Source organism: Nanorana parkeri, unplaced genomic scaffold (genome assembly GCF_000935625.1).
Source record: "Nanorana parkeri isolate BGI_ZX_2015 unplaced genomic scaffold, ASM93562v1 scaffold10, whole genome shotgun sequence".
NCBI lineage: Eukaryota > Metazoa > Chordata > Amphibia > Anura > Dicroglossidae > Nanorana > Nanorana parkeri.
In genome coordinates, this window is record NW_017306278.1 from 2,524,817 (window position 1) to 2,545,463 (window position 20,647).

General features: G+C 46.4%; 1 protein-coding gene across 1 annotated transcript in view; it reads left to right on the forward strand.

Annotated features, from left to right (window-relative positions):
* Positions 1-20,647, forward strand: part of GALNT18 (polypeptide N-acetylgalactosaminyltransferase 18) — a 253,660-nt gene that overhangs the window by 170,426 nt on the left and 62,587 nt on the right. The gene's annotated exons all lie outside the window — the stretch shown is intronic.

Genomic DNA, 20,647 nt, shown 5'->3' on the forward strand with positions numbered 1-20,647 from the left:
ATAGCCATATAACAGTGGCTTAGTGGTTAGCACTTCAGCTCTGTGGGTCCCGGGTTCAAATCCCGGTCTGGACACTGTCTGCATGGAACTGGCATGTTCTCCCTGTGTGGGTTTCCTCTGGGTAGTCCGGTTCCCTCCCACACTCCAAAGACATGCTGGAAGGTTAATTGGCTCCTATGTAAATCAGCCCTTTATGTATGTATGCGAGATCGGGACCTTAGATTGTAAGCTCCTCGGGGGCAGGGACTGATGTGAATGTGCAACTGATGTGAATGTAATCAGCCGAGAAGAGGGTGTGGCCACACACAGGGCCAAAAATCCCAAATTCCGCACATATACTGGTCAGTGAGGGGAGAGCAGTCAGTTTCATGGGAGAACATTCTGCAGATCTTTCATTTATAGACACGCTTTGTTAAATGTAATCATTTCAGACTCGAGCAGCACTTAGTTTCCCGTAAATTAACAAATAAGGTTTTCCCGCCCCAAAAAACGATGATCCGGATCTCCAATAGAGAATTCTCATTATCGCGCTCTGGAGTGGGTCTCCGGGGGGGGCTGGAAATGGATCCGTGTCATTACGGCGAGAGGCTGCGCCGCGCTCTGTTGTATTGTGCGCCGTTACAGTGTAATTATGTGTGAAGGAAATTACAGCAACAAGCGTCGGCGGCAGTGGAATATCATCTAATAATGTTTAGGATCGGCGCGGCCTGTTATTGCCGCCGTCTATAATAGGAGATTAACACGGTTAGCACAATGACATATGGAAATTGATGACACGCGTGCCGGTCGCAGGTCGTTTTCGCTCTCGTCTCCTCGGTCGGAAGAGGGGGACCTTGCTCCCGATTAAAAAGCAGAAGAAGTGATTTTCCCCTCAATGAAATCCGCGGCCTATTGTGTGGCTGTCATTACCGCTATCAACTCCACGTTGTCGGAGGGCGAGCGCGGGCGGCGGAATCTATGAACTGGCCCACCGATGATGTCCACTCCAGATCACAGCTGTCCCCAGAAGCAGAGGTGAGGGCAAATCTTCCAATGGGGACACCTGTTCTGGGGACAGCTGTGTGAGTAGGGTTGTCACCTTTTCTTGAAGCAAGACCCGAACACTCTAGCGACGAGTGGACAATTTTTGGGGCGAGAATGAGTCGCGGCTTATTCACATGTACATATCACAGTTGAGACGATTTTCAGTGGGGGGGCCAGTAGCCCCTATTTTAATTTTGGTTGCCCCTGTCTGCCTGACATTTTATGTCCGTGTTTCTGCTGCCATGAAACCTGGACACAGCATTCAAAACCTGGACTGTCCGGGTGAATCCTGGACAGGTGGCAACCCTATGTCTAAGAGGGAAATTCCCCTTCAACTTTGGGAGATGTTTCCCAACTTCATGTCGTCTCTGGAACAGGAAGTGAAGGGGAATTTCCCCAATGGTACAGACACCAAAAAAATAAACCCGTCAGGGGTGTTACGCTATACATACCCTTTTAACTACAGTTATCCCTGAACTACGGATTTAATGGAGTAGGAAGAAACTGAGAGCAAAGTGAGGAGATGAAGTTTTGGATATGAATGTCTGACCATTAGCGGGAGCTTTGTTCTTGGCGTTGGTCCAGGTGAAGTTTTCTGCAAGCTCTGAATTTTATCCCGCGTTCCCCGCAGACGCGGTATAGCCTTATAGCGGGGATATTCCTCGTCATAGATGAATAGTCTGTGGGATTTTCTGGCATACATTTTTTTGGGCTGGGCAAAATGCGGTCAGCTCGGTACAATTTTCCACCGCGGTATAATTCCGTTCTGTGCGCCGGCTCCCCGCAGGTTCTCTGTGATCTCCTCGGGAAGGATTTTTTTTTTAGCTGCTGACGTGACACAGATGGAGCGCTCACCGGCCCCAATACCAGACGGTCGCAGAATATGTGAGCCATCACCCAGGATCTGTGAGGCCCCTGGGTGAGCGTTCTGGGGCCCCGCAGCGCGGATCTTACATTGTAAAGTGGCTCTGTCATGCGTGAAGTTTTTCTAGCATTAAGGCAGAATGTAGAATTCCCTTTTTGCTTTGAAGTTTGGCCAGGGCTGTAGCTACCATGGGGCAAGTGAGGCACTCACCTCAGGCACAGCCAGGGCCGGCCTGGCTGCGCCACCTCGCCCCTGTTGCCATGGCGAGCACAGGGCGCCATTAGCAACAGGGGTGCCAGAGGGCCAACACAGCCGCGGCTCGGCAGGGAGAGGAGGAGCAGCACAGGCTCCAGCTATTCCTCGGATCCCTACTGCTCTCCCCCACCTGTATGGGCAGAGGACATCCTCAATCACATACACACACTGTTGGGGGGCACAATTTTCTGTTCTTGCCCCCGGCGCAATAGGAGCTAGTTACGGCTCTGAGTTTGGTGAAACTGTTGATAAGTATTCAGCAGTGGAAAATCAGCTCAGTTTGGGCGCCTTCTTACCAATTCTCCATAACACGGTGCTGCACAGAACTGGGGGCTGTAACTCAACACTGTCCCTTTTAACAGAATCCTATTCATCTGGTAATTTGCTTCATTCCATCGCGCACCCAAAGGCCTTTTCAGCAAATTCCGTGGCCCTAGGCTAAGGGGATATTGGGGGTTGTCTAGCATCAGATTTAAGCAACCCCCCTCTTGAAGCCTGTTCGGTTTTTCTAGGCCTGGGTACCTGGTATCCTGGGCAGGCTTGCTCTTCTCCCATTGTGGTTCTCTGTTGATTCTGTGGCAGTAGATAAGGGCCCTGGTGGTAATTTCTGGAGCAAGGCAGGCAGGAGGGACTATTGGGGGTCTTTCCCAAAGTATTTTCTTTCCTCCTTTTTGCCCCTCTGTTTAAGGTGTTGGGGGTGGGAATGCGGAACCTACAGCTATGAGCCCTGTCCCTGTGCCCCCTCCTGCTGAGGGAGCCATGTATTCTGTAGTGTGTGGGCATTCTCTTTTAGTCATACTTATACTCACACAGCCTGGCCACCCAGGAGTGACATCAATGTGTGAAGTGTTTTTAGACGATTGCCTTCAGTTCAGTTGTAAAGAGGACCTGTGCTATGGAAGATGTGTCAAAAAAAGTAGGCTGAGGGCAGAGGACTAGTCACTGTTACTGCATGTGGTCTCCCTGCAGCTGATCTTTTCCCTATTACTGACTTACCATGCCTTGCTGTGCACCGTGTCTGTGTGGAGGGGGCCATCTTGGAGCAGGGCTTTGCTTCCTCATGTCAGAGCTGTTCCCTTGATGACTGGTGGGGGAGAGCTGGAGAGGCGAGAAAAGCAGAGGTGTATAGAATACATGAAACCGCAGGAGGATCCTTTGCAGTGCAGGTCCTCAGGTAGAGCTTCCTCTCCAGCAAGGAGAACTGTGAGCACCACAGTGTTAAGAAGGACCTGTGCTATGGAAGATGTGTCAAAGAATGCAGGCAGAGAGCAAAGGACTGGTATTGTTTGTGGTCTCCCTGCCGCTGATCTTTTCGTTTTAACTGACTTACCATGCCTTGCTGTGCACCGTGTCTGTGTGGAGGGGGCCATCTTGGAGCAGGGCTTTGCATCCTCATGTCAGAGCTGTCCCCTTGATAACCACTGGAAGGAAGCAGAAGAGGTGAGGAAATAAGAGGTCTACAGACTACATGAAACTGCAGGTCCTCTGATACATCTTTCTCTCCAGCAAGGAGAACAGTGAACAGGGAGCAGCACAGTAGAGACATCACCAAATCTGGAGTGATGGGCAGCAGTACTTTAGATGATCCCGCACTGCAGATGTTCATGTATGAGGATCAAGCCACGGGAAGTGCTCTGCTGCTTTTTAGAAGGAATTCAAGGCACATGTACATTTTCCAGTATACTTCTTGGGCAAAATGAAAATGTCTCAGCGTTGCCTATAAGCAGAGAGTTCAGGTTCACTTTAAGGATCAATAAGCGACTTTTTGTACCATATGGTAATAGTCATTCATGCAAAAAAAACGACCAATCTCATCTTCAGGAACTAAAAAAAAGATTATACAGCATACGTGTATTTCTTTATTAACCAGATTTTCCGCCTTGAATATGAAAATGTAAACAAAAAATTGAGCGCAGAGATGGCATTCCTATCCGGCCTTAATGAACTGACCATTGTAGGAAAGCGCGGACCTTCTTCTACCTTCAATAAAATGCCCTTATTTGCCTTGCGTTTCATCTGCCGTTAATAGGGTACGCCGGTGTTATGAGCGATGGAAACACAATGGTGTTTTATCTGGGCTAATTAGCATAGCGAGGAGCGACCAACCGGCCGTTGTTACAGTTTAATGAACGGCCGCCGATGGAAGGCGCGGGGCTAGCGCATTACAGAAAGACAGGATCGCAGCCGTAATGGGAGCGCTCACTTACGCATTTCATTGTCGAGTGAATCATCCCCCAACTCGGGCTAAACCTCTGCGCCGGTCTCCGAGTTACCAATTAAAGTGTAAAAACCTTAATTAATCTCCATCGCAAGTGCGGCTTGTGCAAAAGTGCTGCTTGTGGAGTTTGCAAACTGGAGAGATGTGGCAGATTTAGAGATCTGGAGCTTACGAGCGAACAATGGAGAACGGTTTACTTAAGAGGATTTCCTGCCAATTTATGGAGGAAAATGAGGCAAATTAACTACAGGGAACCATTCAATATTTTGAGCTGGATAAAATCGACATGATCGGGAATGAGTAGGCACTTTTGAGGCCAACATCCGGGAAAGGAGGCTGCAATTAGAGCGATGACTTGGGCCTTGTAGAGGAACTCCACTGAGGCTCAAAATCGCAAGTCGGCTGACATGATGTCAGATTAGTGCTCATGCTGTTTCTTGCTGCGGTAGCTCAGCTGTGGGAATATTTCTAATCAGGGGTTGCTGTGGATGAGGGAGGGGCCATTGTTGGATAAAACTGCATAGTGGGTAATGGCTCTTTGACTTCACTTCAAGAGGCCCCAGAAGAACCATTCACCATGGGTTCCTTAAGACTTTGATGCTTAATCCCACCTCCTCCTGCTTTATGCATTATCTTCTAGGTCAGGGGTAATCAAACTTAAGAACTTATGTCCTTCAGCTGTGGTGAAACTTCAAATCCAATTAGACATTGCAAGACTCTGACGGCCACAGACATGGCTCCAAGAGGTAGATGCATTATAGGATTGGTAGTTAGGCCACAGCTGGAGGTCCAAAGTTTGGTTACCCCTTCTCCCCCTGCTCAAAGCCAATGAGGCCACCTGTTGCATTTGTTGAGTAGAAGGGGCAAGAGCTTTATCATGGAAAGCTGTGCTGTGATGGATTTTGCATAATAGGGTTGAAGACCCCAGGGAGTTCTGAAGATAATCTGGACATGTAGTCAGGTACTTGTGGCTGGTAGACCCAAGGACTTGATGGCACAATTTACAAGGTAAGGTGAGCTCGAGGGGTTTACTTTTAAACCCTTGGTTCTCAACTGGTGGGTCGTGACCAGTGGGTCACCGCATGCCTTCTAGGCGAGAGGCTGCTCTGCCTCCCCCTAGCGCAGCACTGTCAGTTCTCGTGTCAAGCAACCATTCAAAATATGCTGCCCGGGCGCCGAGTGTCAGCTTGGGGTGGGATGGAATGGGGGTTCATCCATACCTGCATTGCTTACAGCTACCCTCGCATGTCCTGACTAGTGCCTGGACTGGACTGATGTCACATTTTGGTTACCGGCACCTCTACAGTGCGCACAAGTGAGCTGTACAAGTGTTGCACATATGGCTGGAGCTCCGTCACAGCACAGCAGCCCACACTGGACTCCAAGCTGAGGATCCACTTCAGTTCTCGTAAGGGAGGGAGACTGGGGGGACCTTTTAAAAAATAAAACATTTTTTGGAGTGTGTATGTTTGTGAAAGATTGTGTGTGAGATTGTGTATGTATGTCAATGTTTCTGAGGGCCCATTTGCACTAGTACAGTGCGTTAAACTGTACCACGCAATCGCACCTACCGTGCATTCTGGTGTGAGAGGTGTGTTGTGTCCTCCCATCCACAGTCGCACCTCCCATCCACAGTTCGTATGCCAGCACCGGAACACGCGGTACCCTAATGCCGTGCGTTGCATTGCAGTGCGACTTGAGTCGCGACTTAATAACCGAGGAGAAAGCTGGGCCCTGAGGTGACACAGGTTGAGAACCACTGCTTGAGAGCATGTGAATTTACAGGACCTAACTGCATCATTGTCAAAATATCATATTATCCTTGTCAGAGTTTCATACTCTTGGCTGTATCTGTGAGGGATTACTCAATCTTCTCCCTTACGCTGTCATTGTCCTCTTACTTTTGTAAATTGTCAGATGTCTACAGGTTCCTCCTCACATCAAACTTATGAATATAATGAAATTGATGAAAAGCTCAGGAAAATGGCCCCAATCAATGATCATATGTCTCACACTTCAGCCGACAGCAGCAGACTTCATCCTCTTCACAGGTTTTTAGGTGGAACAAATGGCTCGGCTCCAGAACCGGCTGATCAAAAGACCTTTCGTCCATCAAAATCGCTCCGAAATGTCACCTCTCACTTCAGCAGGAACGGGACGAGGGGAGCATAACATTTACAGTGCTAAACCAGTGACTGATCAGGCCTTGCACATAACCCGGCGTATATCCATATCCACTGTGTTTATCTGTTGTGGCAGAGCTGAGCTTTACCATTGTTCATACGTCAGAACGCTCCATGCCTTGATTTGTCGCGTACCGCGGATATAAGGATCCTCAGACCGCACGCAGGGTATCAGACTTTTAGATTTTTGATGTTTCTACATCATGCCACACGCACCATCAGCTCCCCGTCATAAGGAACAATTACCACACTTCCCGGCTCCCTCCGGATTTTCCTTGCGGCAAATTTACGCGGCGCTTGTACATGGCAGCGTGTGTAACATGGGAAATAAATTGACAAGGTAATCTGCCAGAAAATTTCATTTCCAGCTTGTGAATACAATTGTTTGCTTCTGTAGAGAACCCAACACAAATGTGACTGTGTATGTCAGCTCAATCCTCTCGATGAGTGAACGCTGCGTGCGCCGGGCTTGTTTGATGGCGGAGACGACGCTGGAATTACAAGCCGGGTTTTAGGCACGGTTCACGCCTGTATCTTATTATCTCGTAATGACTACACAGGAGACGGAGTATGTTGAAGGTGACACCATGTAATTGTGTTTAAATCCAATGCACTTGTCTAGTTTGTGAACTAATACGCCACTTTTTGTATTTCTCGTGGCCTGAAGGCACGGAAACGTGTCTACAATAATATGATAGGCAATCAAATAGTCAAAAAGAAATGGCGGATTAGCAAGTTCAATACCAAATTGGCTTAGAGGGAGTGCCGCGGGTTTTAAACTGGCAAACTGGTCAGCTGTGGAAGTCGTACCCATCACAAATATTCATATGATCATACATTGGTCATCACAATTTTCTAAAGTTCTTTCCCTCAAAATGAATCATTTGAGGCAACAAGGGATAAAAATCAATTTATATGAATTCATTCGGACTTTCCACCGGGAAACAGTATTTCATTGATCGATCCGATTGTTTATTGCCATTGATTTTCAAAGAATCCAGTTCTGAGAGTGAAATGATCTTGGCATTAAATTATAGTTTTATTATAGGAATGACCAGGTTGTCAGAATGATGACCAGATGTTCAAGTTTTCAAATGAGAGGACTTTGTAGGTTTATTCTCCATGTATTTAGAAGGCTTTTCTAAGAGTCCCCCCAACCAAATATTACATCATTTTCTTTGAAGCCCAAAAAGTAACCAATTATCTACCGTGTGTCCTTGTTATCCTTTAGCTGGTAATAAATGATCAACATGTTTAGAAAGTACAACATCCACATGCAGGAGTATTATTCCGAAGGCCTTGTTTACACCGTAAGCAGTGACTGGGGTTCTTCAGCAATTGTATAATGCCAGTCACTGCTTACTGCTGTGCGGGGACCTGAATGGAGCACATGGTACAGATCCCCCCTCATAAGATTCAAAGCTGGGCTGTGACTGGCCCAGCCCATAACCCTCCATTTCCTCTTGATGAGCCATTACTTTATAGACTTGATAGTGTCCTCCTGATATTTCTTGTGATAAAATACCCATTTGCAGTTCAACTTTTGGACCGATGGCCTCTCATTCTCATTATAGTAGATGTAGGATGGGGCATCCCCATAAAGCGGTATCTCATTAGAGGTGCGGGGGCTGGTGGTATCAGCACGTGCGACTAACCGAAATGCCCCCCCAACACCTTGGCCCCTTCACCTGGCCACCTCTAGCAGCGAAAAAGGTAGGGACAGCCCTGGAAGTAGGGATTGAAATGCCACACCATTTAAAATAGTCCAGATACAAATTAATTTTATTAGGGTTAGGGAACATTCTAGTAGAGTACCAATGCATTTCAGGGGTCCAGAACAAACCCCGTTCATCAGAGAAATCATGTATGTGGAATTTTGAAAGTTGTATTGTGTTGCGTGGCAGAACTTCAGGCTTGTCAGCAGAGCACTCTCATTCTCATCAAGCACACTTTGGTATGATGCAGAATCCATAGTTTACTTGACTGCAGGCTGCCCAGGCCCTTAAATAGCCAAGTACTCCCAAACCATCTCCATCACCATGCTTCACAGTTGATATGGGGTAATTTTTCTGAAATGCTGCCATGCCTACTGCCACTGTGGCTGAACAACTCTATCTTTCATTTGTCAGTCCACAGACTATCGTAAACAGACCACAGACTGACAATCTCATCTCTCTGCTCTCTAATACTGTCAGCAATTTTCTTATCAGCATACTTGCATGCAGGACACTATTGGCCCCGTGTGCTGCCACTCCCTTTCCCAGTCTGAACTCGGCTGAACAGTGTGTGATACCAAGTCAAATTCAAGTTCTTAAACTAGTTGCACTTAAAACTATATACTTAATAAGTATTTTTTTATGCGTAACTGATTGATTTTTTTTTTTTTTTTTAAAGTTCAGCAATTTTTTTTTTTTAAATGGACACAAAGTCTGATTTAAAGTGACACTAAACTCCGGAGTTAAATATTTAAAATATATGCAAGTACCTGAACTATGAACAACAATGTATCTTATTTGTGTATCACTCGGCTGTAGATCCTCCAATCATCTCTGACACTGTCCTTCCTTCTGGAGGGGGGCTACTTTTGTTCCCCATGGTCCCTGTGTGTGTTGTAAAGTAGTCACCGCTCCAAGCTCACTCCGGGGATGGACTACAATCTCAATACAAATCAGTAAACTAAACATGAGATTGTAGTCCATCCTGGGAGTGAGCTTGGAGCGGTGACTACTTTACAACACACACAGGGACCATGGGGAACAAAAGTAGCCCCCCTCCAGAAGGAAGGACAGTGTCAGCACCAATTCAGAGATGATTGGAGGATCTACAGCCCAGTGATACACAAAACAGATGCATTTAATGGAATTTATCAAAATCGTCTTCTCTCTTTCATTTTCACATCTTACCTGACCAAACTGAAGAGAGTAGCTGATTGGTTTCTATGCACAGCTGCTCCAGATTTTGATAAATTCCCTCCATTGTTGTTAATAGTTCAGGTTCTTGAATGTATTTTTAAGATTTAACTCCGGAGTTTAGTGTCACTTTAAGCGGCTTTGTCTAAACCGTACAGAGCTCATCCTTCCCACCTCTGCAGAGTGCTACAAAGTGCCATCACAATGGAAATGATTTCCTCCCACAAAATAATCCCCCATCAGTTATACCAAACAACGGAGGTGTCATCCAGGCTCTCCGTGTCTAATTATGTCTTCAGCCCGATGCATCCGCCGTCTCTTGCCGCAGAGTTACTGTCGCTGTCATGGAAATGGCTGGAGAGTTTGTCAAACACTGGAAGAGGAGAGATCACTGGGGGACACAATTAGCAGACAAGGAACACGGACTTTGTACCCTTCAGGGGGGAACGTGTGACATTGGATTGGCACTGCTATGGTTTCGTCGGCACCTACTTCATCCCTAGGCGTGACATAATTAATATTGATTGTGATGTGTTAACAGCAGCCGAACCTTTAAAGTGGAATTCACTTCAAAAGAGATGAGAACCTTTCAAGCAGTTGTAAAATAAAATATTTACTTTCAGCGTCTACAATCATTGATTCACCCCGCGCCCTCCGCGATTCGTGGTTGCCTTAAACTGAAGAACGTGACACCAATTCACGAGTCTGCTGTTACTTCTGATTGAAGTCTGCGCCCGGCCTCTTGTCTGTATTTCATGTGATGCCCTCAACAACATCTCTCACCCACCCGTCATATAATATATGAATTTGAGATGTTCACTCTGTTAAGTTTAAACACCAGTGGCAGGATTGACCTCCGACCGACTAACTTATTCATCTCAGATGTCTACATTTCAGCAAAAAGAGGGAGAAAGACTGATGGAAAAAGAGGGATTTATTTTTTAAAGGAAAACAATTGGAAGTTATGAGATCCACATGGGATACAAATATAAAAGATGAATGATGCAACCTGCCCACACCATGTAGTGAATTCTGTGATAAAGGTGGGTAAATGGCCATTCTAATATCTCGGAATGTAGAAAGAATTCAGTTTGCGTCGGGGAATAATTCACAATTTCTTTGTGGTAAATCCATTAAATATCCAGCAAAGGATGAACTTGCTTGGCACATAATGGGCACTGATGAATAACAACTGTCAAAGACACTTCGACATGGAAGTTACAAGGACATCACAAACAAAGATGTTCTGCAACAATTTCAAGGTTACAGATCAGCCCGACTCACAACCAAGCTGAAGGAATTTCCAGGGAAATTAGCAGAGATTTCGAGGTTCTGTGGTATTTACAATGGAGGTTAACTGCTCCGCACCTGAACAGGAAATTGGCAATTCCAACACAGTATTGTGTACCTAGCAATCATCAAAAAAGGAGATGCTGTAGTGGCCAGAGCAGTACCACAATGCTAATGAATGTTGTGTAATGATTCCAGACCACTCCAGGACAATAACGTATTATCTGTGGGGTGGGACTTGGTTTTTCTCATGAGTAAGTTAGTATATGTGTATCTAATCAATATAAAAAACATGTACATTTTACGGTTTGTAAACTGTACTGTCTAGTCTAATTTGAAGATCCCACAAGTTTAGGCAATGGGCTCCATATCTCACAAATCCAATGGGCACCATATCTCACAAATCCAATGGGCACCATATCGCACAAAGCCAATAGGGCACCACATTGTACTATCATTCTCTCAAAGTTCTATCAGGATTCCTCAAGTTGGCATTTGGACCTGATAATTCAACCTGCTAATTCCTGTATCTGATCATTTATTCTTGGCGGCAGAGTTGGAGCTGCCTATCTTTTAAAGGACCATAAGAATAATTCAGATCATTATTACTGTAAGGAGTAATAGGATGAGCTCCAAGCCATAGGGTTTGGTCCAGATATGTATTTTGTTACATAGTTGGTACTATTACAGTTTTAGCCAGTGGGCACCATTGTCTCATCATTCTCACAATTTCCACTATGGTTCCTCAGACCTGATATGCCAACCTGCTAATCCCGGCATCTGATCATTTATTCTTTTGGATTAAAGTCTATTTATAACCAAATTTGTTTTCTTTAGTTTTTGTATAGAGTAGGATTTTTTTGTTGTTGTCGTGTCCTCACTGGGGAAATTCGCCTTCTCTATTTCCTGGTGACCATTGTCACAGAGACATAAAATTATGGTAAATCCAAAATGTTACAGTTGTTGCCAGGAGGTGAGGGTGAATCCTCCAATGGCAACACCCATGCTGGAAACAACTGTCCAAGAGGGCAGTTCCCTCCCTTTGTAGAGAGTTGCTCACACTTCCTGTTGCATCAAATGGACAAGAAATCTTAGGACACAGACAGCAAAAAATAAACTGATGCATTTTAACCCTTCTTTACGCCTTCCCATAGGGATTGGTTCAAATAGGAAACCGTGCTCTGACTGATGACACCCACTAACTACCCATTTTTTGGCTTTGATATGCAAGCCCAGGCTCCTGAATAAACCCCTTCATGACTGAGGCCTTTTTTTCATTTTTTGTACCCATGTTATATTCCAAATTTTAGGCCTGAAAATTACTTAAAACCCCCCAACATTATATATTTTCTGAATGCCAAGACCCTATAGAATAAAATGGTGGTAGTTGCAAATTTTTATGTTGCGCAATATTAGCGCACCTCCCGTTACCCTAAGGAGAACTATGGGGAAAAACACTGACCCCATAGTTCTCCTTTAAGCTCTGTTGAAGGGGGATTATTGCACCCCTGAAATGCATTGTCATCTTTGTCATCTTCCTGATTGTGAAATAAACTTCCTAGTGCTTGACTACATACAGATTTCACAAACTGTGTGACCCCTTTACACGGGGAGAACCCTTTTTCTGCGGGCTGCTGTCAAACCCAGAGCATTGGGCCAAAACATGGACACTACACCAACTACCTACCTAGGAAACTGGGTCCAGCTCCTCACTCTCAACTTCTGACCAGGACCATCTCCTGATCTATCAAGAGTTAACAGTCTACATAGGCAGTAGTTGAAAGCTTGCCCAATAACGTTGTATGTTGTGTATAGATGTGTGTGTCAATATATATATTTCATTATTTATATAGTGTGTATTTTTAGATTTGACAAGGAAAATAATATATACTTATTTTAACATTTTATACTCTCTGGCAATAGGGAAGGGACAGTTTGGTTCCTTCAGCTATAGAGATTAATAGAGGCCATTTGAGGGTCTTGTAGTGGCCGGCAGGGAATAAGATATTTCATCTAGAATGCAGTTGATGGGTATTGGACGGCATCTACCCATCTGCTTTATGTTGTTAGATGTGGCGAGGATTAAACTGGACAGGCAGCGAGGGAGAAATACTCTGAGCAGATGTCACATTTGAGCGTGAGAGTGGAGCTGATTGAAAGTCACTGCGAGCTTTATTCGTAGATCAATTTTTGGGCAACATATGATAAGGCCTGGACATTAAAGGCCTCTCCCTAGAGAACTATCCCTGGGAGTCAAACATGGCATTTCAAGAACGGGAAGTTTTATACTGAAATGGGATTGCAGACTTGCTAAAGACTCACCTCATCCTAATACCTTCTAATACAGAACCCCTTTGTTGGGGTGATCATATACAGGTGTATAAATATAATAGATGTGTCAGGTTTTGAGACCACGAGGTGGCACCAAGCACCTCTTGCAGTACAGTCTCTTGTTATCACATGAAGGGGCTTTTTATTTTATTGGAATACCCCCCAGTGATGTGGGATGTCCCTTCTACTATGGAGCAGAGGACAGGTGGCCAGTACTGTTCATGTGTCACTCTGTCAGTATCATTGCACCAAAGCCAGAGTTTTCATCAAATTGTGAGGACGGGTATAGGGACATACAGTATATAGCAATGAATAAATTGAGAGAAGGTCATGTATTGTGCATATGTATTGCATTAAGGAACACATTACCACAACGCGCCACAGCACAAAAGTGTAATTTGGCCCTAAAGGTACAGAAACGAAATAGATTTGCTCGAGGCTTTGCCTTCTACTTGTTACTTAATCCAAAGCAAAATGGTGTCCATCTCACAGGCCAGAGCAGAGTTGAATATGAAAGTGGTAGTTGACTGCTCAAAGCACAGTGACTCATCCCTTGAGTCTTCTGACTGTGACATATGATTTGTGGTGTTGCATGACCAAGCTCAGAAATTCTGTGGTACAAATTATTTGTCCAGCACCTCTCTGCTATCTCTTGTGTCGCCCATAAGTGTAAATACAAGTGGCAGCAAGAGGGGGTTATATTTATTGGCCCATTAAGATTATTGGAAATCAATAGGAAGTGGCAGCAAAAGCGGGGCTGTATTGGTTGGCCCATTAAGATTATTGGAAATCAATAGGAGGTGGCAGCAAAAGTGGGGACTGTGTTAGTTGGCACATTACGATTATTGGGATTCAATAGAAGGTGGCACTAGAAGGAGGGGGGTGTATTGATTGGTTTATTAAAGAAACTGGAAGCCAACAGGAGGTGGCAGCACAAGGGGGGCTGTATTGGCTGGCTCCTTAAGATTATTGGAAGCCAACAGGAGGTGGCAACACAAGAGGGGCTGTAATGGTTGACCCATTCAGATTACTGGAAATTGATAGGAGGTGGCAACACAATGGGGACTGTAATGGTTGGCCCGTAAAGATTATTGAAAGTCAGTAGGAGGTGGCAACACATGGGGGACTGTAATGGTTGGCCTGTAAAGATGATTGGAAGTCAGTAGGAGGTGACAGTACAAGGGGGATTGTATTGGTTGGCCCATTAAGATTATTGGAAATCAATAGGCGGCGTACCATGAATGTGCTTTACTCCTCACCTAACCCACACAACCCTTATGGCCCCTTTCCATTGGTGTGTTACCATAACATGCATATTGCTCATGTGAATAACACCCCGATGCTCTTTTACCTTAGTGGGCAATCTACTGGTTACTACTAGTGGGCAATCAGGACAATCTTTTTCTGGTGGTCTACCCCCTTCTCGTAGATGCAAACCAAAATAGTTATCGGTACTCCTTGGATGGAGAGGAAGGGGGTAGACCCCGGAAAACCCGTCCTGAAAGTCTATTAGTGCAATTAAATAAAAGGATTGCGGACAGCACCATGGACAGCACTCAACTGTATTGTTGCCAATGCACTAATACAGCGACAATCCCCAATAATGGGACCAATTCAGTAGAAAGAGTTCCCCAGAGTCTACTTCTATAAAGGACACCTGGACCCCGATATGGACTTGCTGGGGGATCCCAAGAAAAGGGGAACAATAGGGGTTTAGCCCACCAGAAAAGTACTACATAAAGACTTTTCAGGCCTCGTGGTTATTTTTGAGCCCCTCGTATTCTCTGCCTTCCCTCTGCTCAGCCCACCCATTGCTGAGATATCATTTTTGGGTGGGCTGACTGTGACCCCTCAAACCGATCTTATATACATACATTGCAAAGTGACAAAGGAAGCCGGTGATATGCTAATGTAGCCGAATACGAGCTTGTACTTCTTGGGGGAGAAGGGAGGGATATTACAGAAATGTATTTTTGGATGGGATTTAAAATCAGGTAATATGACATCATCACATCGACTGAAGCAAATGATCTGCGATGGGGAAAAATGTTAATTTTCTCTGAATTTAAATGGCCTATTACTGATCTATAGAATACATTAATGAGATGAGCTCGGGACTCGGAATGAGGCTTTCTGACTATTGTACTTTGTTCTTTTATGAAAAAAATAGCGTTTATTCCTGGCGCTGAAATGACCGCGGTGGCGGGGGAGGGCAGAGCGCTTTTGCATTTTGACAAGATTGTGTCTGCTCCTTCAGCCGAGTCAATGATTGCAGACCCACGAGGTGTACGCTGTGCGCGGGGAATGAGAATCAGAATGCAGATCGTTCCACATAGACGAGGCCTGTATGGAAATGACTCTGTCACTGCGCAGAAGTTTCCTTTACTGAATTTACATATTTTCTAAGAAGACTGTTCTACAAGTACGACTGATCAATGGTGCGGTGATATCACCCCAAAGGAGTCGGCTTCATCCACCAACCTATCTAACCCTAAGTTACTCTTCTCCCGAAATACACTGCTGGAGGACTCGGCTCCTTCCTCTATATAACTCTCCTCTCCTGAAATACTCTGCTGGAGAACTCTGCTCCTTCCTCTATATAACTCTCCTCTCCGGAAATACTCTGCTGGAGGACTCTGCTCCTTCCTCTATATAACTCTCTCCTGAAATACTCTGCTGGAGGACGCTGCTCCTTCCTCTATATAACTCTCCTCTCCGGAAATACTCTGCTGGAGGACTCTGCTCCTTCCTCTATATAACTCTCTCCTGAAATACTCTGCTGGAGGACGCTGCTCCTTCCTCTATATAACTCTCCTCTCCGGAAATACTCTGCTGGAGGACTCTGCTCCTTCCTCTATATAACTCTCTCCTGAAATACTCTGCTGGAGGACGCTGCTCCTTCCTCTATATAACTCTCCTCTCCGGAAATACTCTGCTGGAGGACTCTGCTCCTTCCTCTATATAACTCTCTCCTGAAATACTCTGCTGGAGGACGCTGCTCCTTCCTCTATATAACTCTCCTCTCCGGAAATACTCTGCTGGAGGACTCTGCTCCTTCCTCTATATAACTCTCTCCTGAAATACTCTGCTGGAGGACGCTGCTCCTTCCTCTATATAACTCTCCTCTCCGGAAATACTCTGCTGGAGGACTCTGCTCCTTCCTCTATATAACTCTCTCCTGAAATACTCTGCTGGAGGACGCTGCTCCTTCCTCTATATAACTCTCCTCTCCGGAAATACTCTGCTGGAGGACTCTGCTCCTTCCTCTATATAACTCTCTCCTGAAATACTCTGCTGGAGGACGCTGCTCCTTCCTCTATATAACTCTCCTCTCCGGAAATACTCTGCTGGAGGACTCTGCTCCTTCCTCTATATAACTCTCTCCTGAAATACTCTGCTGGAGGACGCTGCTCCTTCCTCTATATAACTCTCCTCTCCGGAAATACTCTGCTGGAGGACTCTGCTCCTTCCTCTATATAACTCTCTCCTGAAATACTCTGCTGGAGGACGCTGCTCCTTCCTCTATATAACTCTCCTCTCCGGAAATACTCTGCTGGAGGACTCTGCTCCTTCCTCTGTAACTTGCCTCTCCTGAAATACTCTCCTGGAGGACTCTGCTCCTTCCTCTATATAACTCTCTCCTGAAATACTCTGCTGGAGGACTCTGCTCCTTCCTCTATATAACTCTCCTCTCCTGAAATACTGTGTGATGCCGGAGGACTCTGCTCCTTCCCCTATAACTCTCCTCTCCTGAAATACTCTGCTCTGCTGGAGGACTCTGCTCCTTCCTCTATCTATCTCTGCTCTCCTTAAATACTCTGTGCTCTGGAGGAAAATGCTACACGTCCATTTTTTGGTCCTTTCCTGTCCGGCAGATCATTCACAATGCATGTTGACAAAACCTGCTGTAAGATGTGTGACATTAACACAACACACAGGAACAGAGAAGAGGATCCTATAGAGCAGGGGTGGGGCAAACTCCAGCCCTCCAGCTGTGGTCCTCCAACTACAAGTCCCAACTACAAGGCTCTGCAAGACTCTGACAGCCAAAGGCATGACTCCCAGGGGCAGATATATGATGGGTATTGTAGTTTCACCACAGCTGGAGGACTGGCGTTTGCCTATAGAGGTTTTTGAACCTGAACTTTCGAACTCCATACTTCCATAGCCCGGCTACCAGTGGCAGATACATTTGATACAGTGACCTTGCTCCGGGTGGCATGCTCGCAGGGGATCGGTGACAGATAACACGATATTTGAAGAGATCTGTCTGTTCGCAGCTTTCCCTGTGAAGTCCTCCCGGGAATCCTCCGAATTCATTGAAGCCGCGTTCATTTTGCATGATAATCGGCGCAGTTATCCTGTAAAAACACTTCCTTTCAGCCGGGAAGAATGGGCTCCCATACATCGGCGGTGAGCGTTTTACGGAATACAGGGGGGAATTCGGCGGTTATCGGAAGTCAAAGTATCCCGCTGAATGGAGCTCATCCAGGATCTTGTTACATTGTCAGTGGGGCTGGTTAAGCGGGCTGTGTACGGCTGAATGCACAATTGTGGCTGCTGATTTTATCTGGAGGTCTCAGTATAATGCTCCGAGTGAACAGAAAGATGAGAATTGTATCCGGGAAAAGGGAATCCACTGGAGCAGAAAGAGAAAACTAGTTTTTTATTAATTGACTGTTCATGTACTGCATTGTACTGTATGAAATGCAAACACAGAATGAACAGAGAGCATGGAATTACCTAAGAGCCCGCAGAGCCCACCCAAGACTGCACAGCTTACCTGAGAGCCTGCACAGCCTCCAGAGACCCAGCATAGCCCACCTGAGAGCCCGCACAGCTTACCTGAGGGCTCTCTGGTGGGCTGTCCTGAGAGCCTGCGCAGGCCACCTGAGAGCCTGCACAGCCCACCTAAGACTGGACAGGTTACCTGAGAGCCTGCACAGCCTCCTGAGACCCAGCATAGCCCACCTGAGAGCCCGCACAGCTTACCTGAGAGCCTGCGCAGCTCACCTGAGAGCCTGCACAACCTCCTGAGACCTAGCACAACCCACCTATGAGCCCATACGAGACCCAGCACAGCCCCTGATACTATGTACAGCTCACCTGAGAGCCTGCACAGCCCACCTAAGACTGCACAGCTCACCTGAGAGCCTGCACAGCCCACCTAAGACTGCACAGCTTACCTGAGAGCCTACACAGCCTCCTGAGACCCAGCATAGCCCACCTGAGTGCCCGCACAGCTTACCTCAGGGCTCTCTGGTGGGCTGTCCTGGGAGCCTGCGCAGGCCACCTGAGAGCCTGCACAGCCCACCTGGGAGCCTGAACAACCTCCTGAAACCTAGCACAACCCACCTAAGAGCCCATACGAGACCCTGCACAGCCCACTTGAGACGCTGCACAGCCCACCTGAGACCCCATCTGAGACCTTGCGCAGCTCACCTGAGAGCCCGCCCAGCCCACCTGAGACACCGCACAACCCACCCTGTGACTGGGCATTGGAAGTAGTAGCAGTAGACTGATGAACTCATCTCTCTGTCACTCTGCATTCTCCTCTCATCAGCATGCTTCTTGCACTGCAGCACATCTCATTTACTCTGTGTGATTCTTCTCTATTCCCCTCTCTGAGCTGCGCTGTACAGGGACTGCAGGAGGCTGATACCAATGGAGGAGGTTGATACCAAGTCAAATTTAGCCGCCTACACTTAAAGCTCAGACCGGCCGGAGGAGGTTCAGCACTGTGAGTGACCCTTCATTGACCATTCAGCAAGCAGGGGGGAGGAGAGGTGACTGAGGAAGCAGAGCTTCAGTAGCCATATTCCTCCATCAGATGGGCGAGGACCAGATCAGTGATTTGATGAATGTGCACATGGACAGTCCCTGTGGCGGCTCCTCTATATGGTGCGTATATCTGAGATCTCACAATGACTTCTTCCCGGAGTTTTGCTTTAATATGCTCCCGAAAAGCGATCTGATTGGCCGGCATTGTTGTTCCTGGAGGCTGCGATGGCGCGGTATTCTCTCGGGGATAATCATGTTTGATGTTACTCATCATCCAGTCATTAAATATTGTATAAAGTATTGCATAGCTGTCATCCAACTCGGCACTAGAACAATAAGATGACTTTTCATTAAATATACGCCGCCGTCTCCGGAGCCAAGACGCTGACGTCTCTCGGATGTTTATTGTCTGTGATATCCCATCCCGCCATTCTATTATTCTGATAAATATCTGACACTTTGTAATACCTTGCCGCGACTTTTATGTATAGACGCAGAGACAAGGACGGGGCCAACAATGGCAGCATGGAAGGAAAGCTTAAAGTGAACCCAAAGTGCTGACTAGGAGCAGTCACCGCAAGATGGAAGGGCCGATGGTGACACTCTCAATGGAAAGGGAACCACAGGGTGGGTGAAGGGGGCTCCAGCTGGGATGTTACTCCCAAAATTACAATAACCACTAGAAGCCCAGGGTGTCACACCCATTTCCTGTCCCGGCCATTTTTCAGTCTTCAGCTCTGAGGTACCATGACATTTATTCAGTCATGTAACCAGGGCCGGTGCTAGACTATTTTGCGCCCTAGGCAAGACCAGCTACTTGCAACCCCCCTCCCGCGGCACAACCCCCATTGCCCTCCCCCGTGTGCGGCCCCATTCTCCTGCGGGTTAGCTTCTCCAGGCAACAGGTGGATGTCATTTAATTGGAAATAGCCAATAGCAGACCGCCTATTGAAACCCCGCCCACTGAGCAGAGGAGAGAACCTGAGAGAGAAAGTTGTCTCTGAGTTATGCTCCTTTGCCCAGTGGGCGGGTGCAATAGCCAACCTGCTATTGGCTTTTGCAATTTGAAATAGACGGGGGGAGGGGGGGGTAGTGGTCAAGGCTGTGCCCTAGAATTATTGCTTGCATTCTGATGTTCGCGATCACATGTAATGTGTGTGGTGCAATCGTCGTTTTTGCACATAGGTGCACCCGATGCGTGTTTGTATGTATGTATGTGTGTTCAAGGGGGCATGGGACTTCAAAAAATTCAGTTTAGTTTTTTTACATTTGTTTTGAGACTTTAATTGTTAAACTTTTATTTTTTTACACTTAACTTTATTACTATAGGAAGCTAGTAATCCCCTATGTGATAGCACATACACAGTGACAGGTCCTCTTTATGGAGACATCTGGGGTCTATTAGACCACTAATGTCACTCCAACTTCTCTGGCTACAGCAGCCACGGAAATGACAAACTGAGACCGGAAGTGACGTAATTCATACCACTTCTGCATTCAGTGATCGGAGGGGAGATCAGTCGGCGGAATGTGCTGATGCCTCTGATTTAGCCATAGAGATCCACCGTGCCGATTTCCAGGCCAGCACAAAGGCGACAGAGGGAAAGGGGCACACTTTTCCCACACCTCACCCTTCCCACACCATACAAGCATTCCTGAATGCTTGTATATATCAAAGGCCTCAATTTGTCAAACTTACCAACATAAAAAATTGCAGGTTAAAGCACAGAAAACAAGTATTTTAAGGAGCAACGTTGGCCAAAAAAACTATTTTATCTGCCCCCCTCCCGCC